Source organism: Lycium ferocissimum, chromosome 5, assembly GCF_029784015.1.
Source record: "Lycium ferocissimum isolate CSIRO_LF1 chromosome 5, AGI_CSIRO_Lferr_CH_V1, whole genome shotgun sequence".
Lineage (NCBI taxonomy): Eukaryota > Viridiplantae > Streptophyta > Magnoliopsida > Solanales > Solanaceae > Lycium > Lycium ferocissimum.
In genome coordinates this window covers 17507618-17519838 of record NC_081346.1, presented here as the reverse complement: position 1 = coordinate 17519838, position 12221 = coordinate 17507618, and positions in this window count along the sequence as shown.

Below are 12221 nucleotides of genomic sequence, written 5' to 3'. Positions count from 1 at the left end.
GTCTCTTTTTTAAAGTAATTAGCAAAGTGAAGGGCCAAGAATTGCTCCTCCCATTATCTTCTCCATTCTTTTGTTGGCATCAATGGGAACAAAACTACATATAATAATGGGCATTGTTATCGTTCACATCTCTTCAAAATCAAGTCATCAAAATGTTAGCAGCAATAGGCAATGCGCGTCATTATAGCTTTGAGACAACATTATTCACGCTCTGAAAGTAATATTTATCTGATTTGCCATTCACATCTCTTCAGCTTTGTGAATATTTTTCAACACTGTAAAGGGACAAAGAAAGTTAAAAAATTACTTTAGGTTATAAGTTCAAATTTAAGTGTGACATTTTTTAATCTCCTTGTATAAATTCCTGATTTTCATCATTTATGTGGGGTTGAAAACTTCATGCTTTCTTTTTTGTCCAAGTCCCGTCATCAAAACCAAAAGTTACACATTTTTTACCTGATCTTGTTTCAATGTGCAAGAATTTCAGACGTAATTGCATTTCCTGCAATATTATGCTGCATCATACTACTGAATTCTTTTCATAAGCTTGGAGAGTTCACATTGCTATGCTTCTTTGAGAATATATACATCAAATAACTTAATTTGGAGCTTGTAATCAGGGGAGTTATAGTTATAAGCATAGGTTCGGCGAGCAAAAGTAGTTTTAACTTAAATTTTGTATTGATATCTAAAAGTTCACTTAATATACATAAATAGTTTATTCAGAATTCCTAATAAACTATATTTTATTTTTAGAATTAGGAACTCATAAACTCAAAACCTAATTTCACCCATAGCCTCTACTTGCATTATGACAAGGTATTTAATTTAAGCAGAGTTCGAGTTCTTTATGGCTTGATCACTGTTTCCATTTTGCAGATTCACTTAGCCTAACTGTGGTTTCCACCTGTCTTCGAAAAGATACCTCGCCCAATTAATCCTTGTCCACATAGACGTAACATAATAAAAAAAATAGAGATGTCAAATTGACGGATTAATCCAATTTCAAAGTTGAATTTGATTAAAACGAGTTAAATCAATAAATAAGTTATGCTTAACCGTCCAATATTGTTCGACTCAAGGTCGATTGGGTTGATTTGTTCTAAATAAATGAGCTATTTCAATTAGTCCAACTTAAATAATTTTTTCCCTTATTTGTTTTGTAATTTTTTTTTAATAAAATGCTGAATCAAACTAAAAGAATCTCTTCTTTACCGGAAGTTGAAATTGTAGAGAGATGTGTACCTGTCAAACTAGGAATTTTTTTTTTTTTTTTTTTTTGGCAATTAATTTTTTTTAAGGTTAAAATAGTTCAAATTCACTCAAATGACGACGACAACAACAACAACAATACCGGTTGAAATCGCTTGGCGTAAATGGAGAGAGGGTAGAGTGTCTGTGACCTTCTCCTCCGAGTAGTAGGACATTTGTTCAAAAGGCCTTAATTTCGATAGAAAGCGTAAAAAGCGTAAAAAAGATCGAGATAAAGGCCAATAAATTCAAAACGATATGGAAATGAAAATAACAGCGGCCCAAATCGTGATAAACGATTCTGAGGAGCAGTAGCTAAAATTCACTCAAATGACAAAAAAAAAAAAAAAAATGAGATTGTGCCCAAGTTGATAATCGAAAGATCTATTATCAAATAATTTCTTAGGTTTTAGGGGATAAAACATATATACTATATTCACTCTTAAGTTCTAATATTTTAGTTTTTGAAACAAAGTTACAGCAAAATGTTATGTAAAAGTATTATAAACTTAGTTTTCATAGTATAAATAATTTATGAATTGTTTGAAATTTACGATCAAAGTAACATAGAAAAAGTACCACAACCTTTCTCTAAACGTAAATCGATAAATATCTGCTCTTATTGGTGGATTAGACAATTTTTATGATACCTATTGAAAACTTAGGAAAAGCATGACAAATAAGATTAGTTGAAAAAAGTAATTAAAATAAGTAGTAGTCGACAATGGCCTTTTGCACATTATTGGGTCAACAGTAATTTGTTTGTCCTATGCGCATTATTTAATTAGTTGATTAAATAATTAATTAATATTTGACGGCACTAGACGTGCCTGCAGCCAAAGAATATATTCCCCAAAAAATTTGGCAAACTCTTTAATTATTAAATGAAGAAGAGGCATTGGCGGAAGATTACGTCTTTAACCAAAAGTTAGGTAATTAAAGGAGGTGTATCATTTTATTTTGTTGTGGACCTATATATTTTTTGGAATATGTAATGATGGTTTCAGTATATTCCAGAATATACCATGGCGATACCACTGTTCTTGGAAGACTTCGCTTATTCTGCAAAATTAATTCTGTGTTTTAAATAACGGTGCATCCCTCAATTATTCCATTAATGGCTACTGTTCCCACTAGCACAACAGGGGGGGACCAGGGCCCGTTGAGTGTTTATTCGCGACGTCGCAAAGCGAAAAATTACACGTATATATAAGATATTTTTTTATTATTTATGTACAGATATAGGTTTTGAATGCCTTGAACACAAGACAAAGATTGTTTTAGTGGTTTAGGGTGTTCAAAATTTACCTTGTGATTTCAAGTTTAAATCTCAGTCACTATATTTTATTTTTCGAACCCCTTTAGTGAAAGGTAACTCTATCCATCAACTATCAAGGTTTAGATAAATCTCTGCTGAAATTTAAATCATATTTTCGAAGATTTTCACTCATTTCATTGCTAGACCACTCTCTTGGTGCTTTAAAAACTACCTTTGTGATAAATATCTTACTCTAACACTAGCTTGATATTTTCTACACACAGAGTTAAAGCAGCTCCAACTCCAATTCAAATATTTGAACTGTACTTCACTTGCTTTAAACTTCCAACTTTTGGTTATATTTGTCACTTTGTAAAAAGCATTATTCTTTTACGTATTCAGCTGGTAAATAAATAACCTAATAATGCATGGTCTGTCTAACCATTAGGGTGGCAGAAGGCACATCAAAGTTTTGGGATAATGTTGTTTGATTTCGACATCAACAAAAAAGTTTTATTCTTTATCCCAAAAAATAGTGGCAATTACATCATAAGCACGATTGAAGATAATAGGCCAATTAGTCCCTGATGTTGCAGTTTCACCCACTTCTATTAAATGAGTGACCGACACATTCCATTGCAAATAATAAAAATTTATTGCTATTTTTGATTGATCGATGGATATGCATGAATTTGTAATGAATTATTTTAAAAATCTATTTAACAATGAATTAGTGTCAATTTATAGGTAATTCTTTCTTTTTTCTTGTAGTATAGAACAGTTTAACTCCCACTTCGTAATTTATCTTCACTAGTATCCGTACCCACGCGATACGCGGAAAGTGTTAAAGGACATAATTATAACAAATTATAATATGGCTTGTTGAAGTGCATTAGACCATATTATTTTTAATAAATAAGTAAATTAAATTGTGATATTGTTTCTTATATTGCAATGTACTTAATAATAAAATCTTTATGAAATTAATGAAACAAATGGTATATAGTGCTAGAATATCTTGTTAGTTCCTTAAATAGATATCCAATTTATTTTACTCTTTTAATAATTTTTAATATTATTATTTAATCTATTGCTCAAAATCATATCACAATCTTTTATAGGTGAAGAATATTTTTCCCTTTCAAATTTGGTTTAAAAATCAAACACATCCCCCAACTTTTAACAATTGCACCTCCACACTCCCCCCCCCCCCCCCCCCAAAAAAAAAACCCCACCCTCTCCCAATTGAAGATGTCAAGTACCTTTTTACCCTCTAAATTATTAACTAATTTCTTAATGTAATTTTTAATATTACGATTTTTTTTTCTCTTTTTAACATATATTATGGACTTATAATCTATACTTATAGAACAAATAATCTTATTTATTAAGTCAAAATGTGAAAAATAATTTTAGACATTATAATGTTGGAAAAATAAAATGATTGAGCACAGTAACATTTTAATTAGAATGATTTATTTGTATAAGTAATTTGATAATAGTAACCAAAACTCAATCTTTTTATTTGAGAAAAAAAACAGAAACCTTCCAAAACATATATCTAATGCAAGAGACATACAAAAATAATTATTATCAATAACGATATATTTAATAACAATTGCTTAGTGATTCGATAGTATACTTTAAATGAATTTCATATAATCAGAAAATGATATATTAGTTGTAATCAAAGCTCTAAAGTCTATATATCACCCTAGTGTGTACCAATAGACTCTTTCAGATTAAAATATTATATCAATTTGTTTGAAATATTTTTTTAATAATATAATGTGTATTAAAAAAGATAAGAATTTTAAGATATCCTTATGTTATGAGATCAGTTCAATTTTTTTTATACGAAACATAATTCTAAAATATCCTTATCTTATTTAATTTTTGCTTGAAAATTTTCTTTATTATTTTTACCTTCTGATTTTATCTTTTCTGATTTCAGTCAAATAGTCTTATCCACATGATGCTTTATCTTTTATGTTTTAATAAATCTATATATAAGGACATTTATTAAAAAGTTTATTTTTGAAGTTTGATTTGATGTGCTTACATGACTTTTTTTTCCTGATACATAAGATTGGATAAAAAAGTACTTATCTAATGAATTAGTTCCCTTTTTCGGTTCCAATAAATAACAAAAGAAAGAAAGAAAAGAAAAAAAAAAGCGTTTAATTGGACATTTTGCTAGGTAAAATTTAATGTGGCATTTTATGTGAATAAATTCAAATACACCACCAAAAGTATTAGCATAATTTTTCCACCCCCGTAAAACTGGTACTTATTGTTGATTTTATGACTTATCACTTTTTTATTAATAACAAAACTTATTTGCTATCCAGTAAGATTTTCGTGAGAGGTCATTTAGTAAAGCTGCTTATTAACACCCAGCTTCATTTATCACAATGTTAGCTAAATATCAAATCAAATTATTAAACTATTTTCTCCAAAGAGAAACGAAGGTTGAGTTAGATCATCAAATTTTGTGGTGGTACATTTTGATAGCAGATTCACACTCCAGCTGAGAACATAGTCTTATATAAACCATCAAACAACTGATATAAGTTCGGTATAGTAATAGATAGAGTATTTAATTTGTACTTGAAGTCATGTAAATTTTCTTACCTAGCTGCATCAATCCCAATGTTATAAATGAAAATATAGTGGCGTTGAAAATATTGTTGTGTCCATGAACCGCATCAACCCCATATATCACTGGAATTCCCAGGCCAGTTGATAAGGAACCATTTTGGTAGTCATTCACCATATAATTAACCTAGTTTGCCGCAGTAGCTTCCAGAAGTAGATTAGTCCCCTCACCACTTGATACTCTCCTTCTTGAATCAGAATTATCAAACAGAAACTTCATTTTTTGTTTGTCGTGTCCACGATATATATATTAAAAAGAAGTTAAAGAGCCTTCGAATGGGATTTGACCTGCATCTATATTTACAAAAGCATGTTATTTTAACCCAAAAAAACATAATTACAATCCACTCTATTATAGTTTATTGTGATTTAAATGGGCCGAGTTTACAAAAAATATATATATAATTTTTTTTTTTAAATAATCCCTAATTCGTGGTTTTCTGTAAATTACTGATTCATTATGCCTCCTTTCTTTGCTGAACTATCATATCAAAATTTGAGGAATACAAATTAAAAATAAATAGAATCACAAATAGAACTGAAGATGGACTTCTAGAACTTAATTATACCTTTTTAATCAAGACATGAAGTATGACTGAATTTTGTTACATAATACATGGCAGCTGACTTGCTAACAAAATATGTAACAAAATTAGCCACATATGCTTTCATTTGTATTGATACTTGCGGTACCCGTAACAGTGAGTTTCCCGTTCATGAAAACATAGCAACAACTTCCACAAAACCACATCAACGCCTACATTGCAAGTGCTTGTGGAATATTTTTTCAAAAACTCATGAATGTGAGGTGTAGAATACTCATACGAATTAAATCTAAAAGGATACGATGCAGGAAAAAAAAAAAAGAAGGAACTATATATACATGTAGAATTAAATCTAAAAGGGTTGTATAGTATATACTTTATAATTCAAAGAAAATGGATTGTATGGCTTCTCCTGATTTAGATGTTGTTATAATCGCATAACACAAACCTTCAAGTTCCATCACATCTTAATAACAGATATTTCGTTGATGACATCAGTTTTCATAACTATATTTTGCGATATATGTTTGATCTAGTGTGCTCTTCAATATTTTCAAATTGATCTAACTATATATAGACATATGTGGGCTTCTAATTGATAATAATTATAGGTGATAAGGGTGAAGTTGAATATTTTGAATTCAAACTCAAAGTTTATTTGAATATATCTTTTGCTCTTTTCAAGTGCCAAAGATTCCTAGTCTTACGAATTTACTTAATGCTACAAAGATTTGTTGTTGGCCACAGCTATATGGCCTGTGTTGTGGTTTTCCAGCTTTTAATTTAAATTGTTGTTGCTATTTTCAAGTTGTAAAGACTCCTACTCTTACCAACTTTACTTATTTAAATTTTGTTATTTTACTCTATATTAAAAGAAATACAGAAAACAGATAAGTATACACGGATTATTTTTTTTCAATTTTGTTGATTTTTTTTTTTTATATTTCAATTTAATTTTAAGAAAATATGCTCTGTGTTATTATCTCAATTTGAAAAATCTTTATCTTTCCATTTAAATTAAAATATTTTTAATCTGAGTTCTATTATGTCTATCTATTAACTCTTTTTTTTTTTAATCCAAATTCAAAAAGTTTTTCACAATTATTATTGAGTTTGTCCTAATTTTTGCAAAAAAAAAAAAACTCATTAATTTACTTATTGAAATATACTTACGGGTAAATATTTTTAATTACTTAGGTTTAAATTTTCAAATCACGTAAGCTCAAATAACAACATAAGTAGCTTTTATCTTTCAAAAGATACTTATCTTCAAATATTATAAACGGAGAAGGGCCAAATATCATACTTATCTTTGGATTTAAATATCTGCGTTATTTACTTTGGGCGTTATATTTGAGTTAAAAATACCCCGGACGTTATCTTGGCACAAATATACCCCTCATTTTAACGGAGAGACACATGTCATCGTTCTATTGGTCTATTTTAAACTATTCCTTAATTAATTTTAATTCAATCCATAATCCGGTATCCACTTAAACGACCCATACCCATACCCGGTTCAATTAAAATCAACGCTTTGCTCCCTTCTTCTTAATGAAACCCGTCTTCCCTAACTTTCTCTGTGATTGAGTAGTGCAGTTCTTCAAGAATACTTTGATTTGTTGGACATGTGCCGTCTCTGGTACACTGGCAATCGAGTCCAACGCCGACGACCAACAATGGTTCAATATAAGTTGTTTTAATTTCTGTGCCTTACATATCCAGACACTTCTGAAAAATGAAACTTGAATTTTTATAGAATCAAAATAGAAATGATTTTTGAATTTGATCATTTCTTAGATTCTGTTGAATTTTATCAAATCCATTTTCGACTGTATTTAGAGGATTTCTTGTATGGACTGACTCGAAATTTATCTGATTCATTCTGGTTCTGTGGCTGGTTATCTAAGTGATCTACTGTGTAACTGATATAGATTTATTGTTTGTTCTCATAGATGGCAGAAAGTACACCTCATGCAACTACTAATGGAACTAATTCAAAGAAAAGGAAAACCACGAAAATTAGATCTATTGTATGTAAACATTTTGACAAGTTTACAGGTTTTAAAGGTACATCAAAATAAAAAAATGTATGGGTATGGGTCGTTTAAGTGGATAACGGATTATAGATTGAATTAAAATTAATTAAGGAATAGTTTAAAATAGACCAATAGGATGATGACACGTGTCTCTCCGTTAAAATCGGTATATTTGTGCTAAAGTATAATGTCAAGGGTATTTTTGGGTAAAGATAACGACGGGGTATATTTAGGCACAGTATAACGAAGGGGTATATTTACCCTTTCCGATAGTACAGGGGTATATTTGGCCCTTCTCCGTATTATAAATAGGGTAGTAATTCTATTTTATTTATAGATATAGATGTTTATCTTTAAAACCAAATTAAAAAATATATATCCTCTAAAACAAATTTATATTGATAGCTATCAAACTAAATTCAAAACCACCTATCAGATCAGTGACGAATAAGAAGGAATTTCAATTTAAAATTAATAACATTTGAGTAAAAACTATATATTTCAATTAAAGTTAAATCTTATTACAATCCTTGTTAACTTTGTCTTAAATTTGCCAAGTGGCTTGTTATTAGCTTGCCACTTGGTGTAACCACGTTCGTTACCTCTCGTATCTCTTATTTTATATCTTAGTATTCGTCTATTTGAAAATATTGAAGAATCTATTTATGACAAATTGTAATCTGACTTATTTAAGTACATTAGATCATATATTACCTAAACAAAATTCATGTCATCTTATTTTTTAATGCAATGCACTTAATAACAAAATCTTTATGAAATTAGAAAAGACGGATGATAAGTGCTAGAATATCTTGTTAGTTCCTTAAATAGATATAGAGCCCGTTTGGATTTATAAGTTCCTTCTTATTGAACTTTTTAGTGCTTAAAATATCAAAAAAATAATTTCTTTTACTCTCTTAAACACACACGAAAAATAATTTTTGAACATATATAATTTTGATAATTGAGCAGAATAGCATTTTCTCCTCTTAAACACACACACGGGGTCTTTTTTTTTTTTTTTTTTTTTTAATATACCATTAGCAAGAACTTGTTTCAGTTGCACATCATAAGGAACAACTATAGTATTCGAAAGCACCGAACATATATTATGGACTTAAGTTTACTAATAAAATAAATGAAGTTAAAATATGAAAAATAATTTTTGAACATATATAATTTTGATAATTAAGCAGAATAACATTTTAATTAGAAAATTTATTTGTATAAGTAATTTTGATAATAATAACCAAAACTCAAAATTTAATTAAATTAATTGAGAATAAAAGAGAACAAAAACCTTTTAAACATATATTTAATGCATGTAATATTGTTTTTCGATGAAAAAAAAATAAGTTTCTTTATGAGTTTTTTTTTTATAAAAAAAATGTAAAAGTGAGTGAATCATTTTAGTTATTTACAAAGATAAGTCTTTTTTTGGTTTTTAAGTTTATAATAAAATAAATGAAGTTAAAATATGAAAAATAATTTTTGAACATATATAATTTTGATAATTGACAAAAAGAATAACATTTTAATTAGAAAATTTATTTGTATAAGTAATTTTGATAATAATAACCAAAACTCAAAATTTAATTAAATTAATTGAGAATAAAAGAGAACAAAAACCTTTTAAAAATATATTTAATGCATGTAATATTAAGTTTCTTTATGAGAAAAAAATAAGTTTCTTTATGAGTTTTTTCAAATAATCTCTAAAAGGATGTAAAAGTGAGTGTCCATATCACCGTGAGCTCATTATTTACAGATGAGTCTTTTTCATGGTTGAAATCCGGATCCTGTCAAACAACAATAGTAACATCATCAACAATCATAATCAATAATAAAAATATTTAACATCAACCAACAAATTTACATGTTATGAGATATGCTTGTAAAACAACATACGAGAATGCATATTATTAGAAGAACCATATTCGATCTTTTTCGAGATCCTCAAACACTTTGACCAAACTGAATTTAATAACACCAGTAAACTTCATCGTGGTTCTTTATGTTTTTGCTCTTTACAACCACTTTAAATATGACCATTCTATAGAGAATATTATCCATTTCCGATGGATATGAAAATATAATAATAATAGATTTCTAATATCAAGAGTAGTATAAGTCGTAAATAAAAAAACAAGTAACAACAATAAAAATAAAAAAATAAAATTAAAGAGAATAACATACCTGGAAGTATATATCTTAATTCATTAGCGATTTTAAATTTGAGCTTTGTCAAATCGCGATCCAAAATTAACAAAAAACAAAAACCACTATTATCCGTCATATTTGTAGTAAATGGAAACGGGTGTTCCAAAAATTATTTATTCTATGTTTAATGATCTCATTTATCGAAATTAGATTGCATTTTTTTTAACCAGTTTACTAAATTTTGAATTGCTTTTACACTTAACAGATTAAATTCTTTGCCCACATGTCTGTTGTAGCGCATTTTATATAGCTTAGATATTTTAGTCTTAAGTTCTATATACACTATTGTGGCAACAATCGCTATAAAATAGCTCCCTTCCATATTAAAAAACACTTGTTAAAAGAAATTTTATTGACATACTACTATTTAATCATGAAAATAGTAAAAATTTTCTTTTGAAGATACTCAAGCAAGTTTAATTGTTTTACGTTAGCCGTTCAGAAAAATTCTAACACAAAATAATTACGTTGAGAGGATATTTGAAAAAACGATTTCTCCCTACATTTTCCAATCTACATATATTAAAATTTGTAAGAAAGCCTAATATAATAAAAAAATTCCATAAATATTTTAAAACTTATAAATGGAATTTATATATGATAAACCTAGCATTTGTGAGCATATTTATATAATCCGAGTTTGAAGCATTGAAAATTACGTACGAATATTTACACAACCGTATATCTATATATTTAATCATATGTTAAATATATACAAAAGAGAACCCATGTACATGTAATTGAAAACCTTTCGTATTAGCTGCATAACCACAATGACAGGCTTTTCGATAGATCCATCCAAGTATGGCATGATTTGCTCCACAAATTCCCCCCAATAAGTAGCTGAAATATTATTATTCCTACATGAAAAAAAATGTGCCACTTAATCATATGAAAGCGGGACAACATGAAATATATCATTAATCGAATTCATGATCGCGGACTTAAAAAAAAAAGTTCAACATTCATAAAAGCCTCTTGGACTTATCACTTTGCTTGTGTTCTTGAATAAATAGGAATAACTAACAATCTCTCCTATGACATCTATCACAACGTAAAAAGTAGTCTGTGATAAAGTTGGTAAAACGTTCAAATTAATCAAAATGCAAGAAGAATAATTACCTAATAGTTTAGTATCCTCAACATTCACTTGATTTATCAAGTGCTCAAATGGTCGAAAAGAAAAAACTTCCAAAAAAGTGTGCATCAAAAATGAATTTCCTCCACACTTGTTCTATGGGTGAACATTAGCTTAAATTGGTGATTACATGATCTTATATTTTAGTTTATTCGGGCCATACCATGAAATTCTTCATATAATATAGTCCTAGTTCCTTTATCTCTATTTGGAAGGTAGGATTCATAACAAATTTTCCCAAAGATATATTTGAGTTTGGAAAAAAAAATATATTGAGTGAGTTTAAATTTATGGATACAGATAAATGAGATCATATAGCTATGAAATAAAAATTTTGAGAATTATATAGCCAAACCGTAAACATACCCTCTCATAAGCAACAACATCTCTAGCGACAAAACGTTGTCGGCATTTTCAATATCTTGAACCTTTTGAATCGATACTACATTATGACTTTAAGGTTAATCATCTTATTACTCGATATATCGCTAATAAAGTCAATTTTGGGAGACATATTTTTTATGTATATAATGGACAACGTATTTGTTTTTCAATGTTGAAATTGAACTATGTTACGGAGAGTCTTAGAGCAGTTTATATAAGAAATTGAAGAGCACGGTTTCAATAGTAGGACTCTTTTAGGATAGAGTCAAATACAATTATATATATCAATCTGTGCAATTGAAGATAATTAGCTAGTTATATGCAGGCGTAGGACTCTTGCAAATTAAATTTCCATTGAAACTGTTTGGTTTAGAGTGTTTATCCCCTATTTAAATGGTGAAATTTAAATAAATTCAGATTCATTCGTTTATCTAAATTTGGTTAGATATTATCAATTCCCATTAGGTTTAGATCACTTATTCAAAATTCAAACTTACGCAAACATATCTTCTCATCTATATATAAATTCCTAGTACGTTTAGATCACTTCTTTAAAATTCAAACTTACGGAAACATATCTTCTCATTATAATTTGAATATTTATATTTCAATTACAACAATTCAAAACTTATATTACAATTCTCATTAGCTTTGTCTTAAAATTGCCAAGTGGCTTGTTATTAGCTTGCCACTTGGCTTAACCACATTGCTTGTACAACTCCTTTTTT